We start from the raw sequence: 2816 nt of genomic DNA on the forward strand, positions 1-2816 counted from the left end.
TCTATTGAGAAATTACTTTACATATCTCTCCTGAAGAAATTCCCTGAATTCTACTGAAGATAATTTCTCTGATTGTTAGGATTGATACAGAAATCTGATAAATTAAACTGCATTAAAAAGGAACTATTGTTGTTTTATCTGCTTCCTATGGATCGACACCTTACTCGCCCTAAGGCTGTGAGGTTAAAAAAATATTGTTGCGTAAGCTCAAATCCTCACACGATTGACCAGTCAATAACCAGTAAAAATACCCATAATTTGAGCTTATCAACTGGCGCCGTTGCCGGGGAGCACGGTATTACAGTAGTAGATTCTTTTCTGTCTTTTCAGTTATTCTTTACTCATTATCCTAAAGCTGCAGGACTTGAAATCCTCAGCTTATTGTCTTTCTAACTCTCTACTGAAGTTCTATGGTAGTGACACATTCAAAGGCTGGTGAAAAGTCTATGGAGAACGTTGCACGCGACGCGACTCCAGAATCTACAGTCACAGAACCAAAAATTCAGCAGGAAACTATGGCAGAAGAAAGACACCATCATCAGGAGAGGAGGAGAACCATGCTGGACAGGTCGACATCCTCCGGAAGCCAGCAACAAACGGATGTAAATCTGAACATAGGTGAGGGTATTTTATTCAGGTATGATAATGCTTTGATACATTCTTTACTTGAATTTAACGGATTACCTGCACAAAACCCTCTAGAATTCCTAGATGACTTTCATATTAGATGTTCGTCCCAAAACATTCCAGGATTATCTACAGAAATGCTTAAAATGAAATATTTTCCATTGACATTAAAAGATAAAGCATTTTCCTGGTATCGTAATTTAGGAATTACTTTTAGTACTTGGGATGAGATGCAAAGAAAATTTCTGCAGAAATTTTACCCTCTCTCCAAAACTAATTTTTATAGAAGAGAAATCCATAATTTCTACCCCCACGAGGGAGATGCTTTTAGTGAATCATGGGAGAGGTTCAATGATCTGTTGAGGAAATGCCCTCATCATGGAATTGAACAATGCCAATTAGCCCAAATTTTTTATGAATCTCTCTCCGATTTCATGAAGAACAAGGTGAATCTAGCCACCGGTGGAACATTTTACACGGCATATGAGGATGAAGTTTTTGACATTTTGGAGAGAGTTGCAGAAACTGATTTGCAGGAAATTGGAGCAAATCAAAATGGAAGAAATCTGCAGCCCAAGAGGGCAGGAGTGCTGCAAGTTAATGCCAAGGAGGGGGAGCTGTAATGACTCTCAAATATGTCATCAAATAATCAAGTTCTCAAGCTTAAATTCATCACAATTATCTTGTGAATTCATGCTAAGTCATGCATATATATATTGTTTTATGAAATTACTAACCCCACTTGATTCTTTGAATCAAGTGGAATATATTTAACATTTTATGGCTAGTGAACATTCAGAAACAGGTTAAGAAGATCAAGGAAGAGAGGAGGATCAAGAGAAGTGGGCAAAAATTTGAAGTGGAAAAAATTACGAAAATGCCCCTGGGCATCACTTAAGAGAAACCCTATAAATACTCTCTTGAGAGAGGAGGCCAGGTTGTTCAGAATTTTCTCTAAGGAAACTAGGGCTTGGAGAAGAGTATTTCTGCACCCTCTAGGAGCTGATGAGCTTTTGGAGTTGGAGAGGAAGAACAGACTGAAGATAGCTTGGATTGAAGAACCACGCCTCGCCGCAAGGACGTGACACCCGACGTGGGGAAATCGCAAGCTTCAGCCCTGTAATCCCTCTCTTCTCAGACAATTTTGGTTGGGTTGGAAGAGTCACAAGATCTTCCAATGTTTTCCAACTGAGGATTGTTTCGTTTTAGATTTGATTTCAGTTTAAACTTTGTTCCTTTTTTGTTCAAATCGTCTTCCCCAAATCTTCCAAAAGAACAGAACTCCTTCGGTTTTTTTTGCACAAGCAGCGTGCAACAGCAGTAGCCGCACGTAGCGGAGCCGCCGTGTGCAGCAAAGCCGCCGCGCTCAGCCGTGCAGCGCGCCAGACGCGTGCGCCAGCGTGCACGCGCGTGCACGCAGCACGCAGCGTGCAGCGCGCGCCGCGACGCAGCGCGGTCGCGCAGCACAGCTGCGCACAGCCGCACGCAGCCGCGTGCAGCACGCAGCAGCGCACTGCTGCGCACAGCCGCACGCAGCACGAAACCGCGCGCAGCACGCAGCCGCGCGCAGCACGTAGTTGCGTGCAGGCATTCCGTGCATAGGCAGCCACCGTGCGCTGCATAGTCAGCACGCAGGAGGCCACCAAGCACGCAACACCTTGCGCGCAGGTTATCCCTGCACGCAAGGTGTTCGATCCTTTGCCCCAAAGGGCAAAGGATCTGTCTACAGAGAAATTCTCTGTAGACGGCTTGATTAAGTTGCACTTTAACGTAATTAAGATAAGATAAGAGAGATTTTCTTTGCTGAATTAAAAATTAAAGAACGGTTCTGTGAGTTTCCCTGAAGATTATTTAGCAGGATTAAATACTTCTATAAAGTGGAAAAGTAACATATCTATTGACTAAAAAGGAATTTCCTGCTGTTTTCTTTTGCTCCCTGTGGATCGACCCTCACTCGCCCAAACTTGTGAGGTTTGTAAATTCGTTGAATAAGCTTAATCCTCACACATGTTACTGATAAATAACCAGTAAAAAAACACAGTAAAATTGAGCTTATCAAGCTGCAAGCAGGCTTAAGGGAGACCAACCAGAAGTTGGAGGAGCTCACCTCCACCTTGAGGAATGTCTTTCTAGGTAACCCCCCCATCGTTAAGGCCAAAATTTGCTCTCTGTTTCAGCAGGGAACATGA

General features: G+C 43.2%; 1 non-coding gene across 1 annotated transcript; it reads right to left on the reverse strand.

The window, feature by feature from the left end:
• Positions 1-903: 903 nt before the first annotated feature.
• On the reverse strand, positions 904-1012 carry LOC144713368 (small nucleolar RNA R71). The gene has a single exon (XR_013584032.1). It is a non-coding gene; the product is annotated as a small nucleolar RNA R71 (small nucleolar RNA).
• Between the last annotated feature and the right edge of the window lie 1804 nt (positions 1013-2816).

The sequence above is a fragment of the Wolffia australiana genome, chromosome 15 (genome assembly GCF_029677425.1).
Source record: "Wolffia australiana isolate 7733 chromosome 15, ASM2967742v1".
Classification (NCBI taxonomy): Eukaryota; Viridiplantae; Streptophyta; class Magnoliopsida; order Alismatales; family Araceae; genus Wolffia; species Wolffia australiana.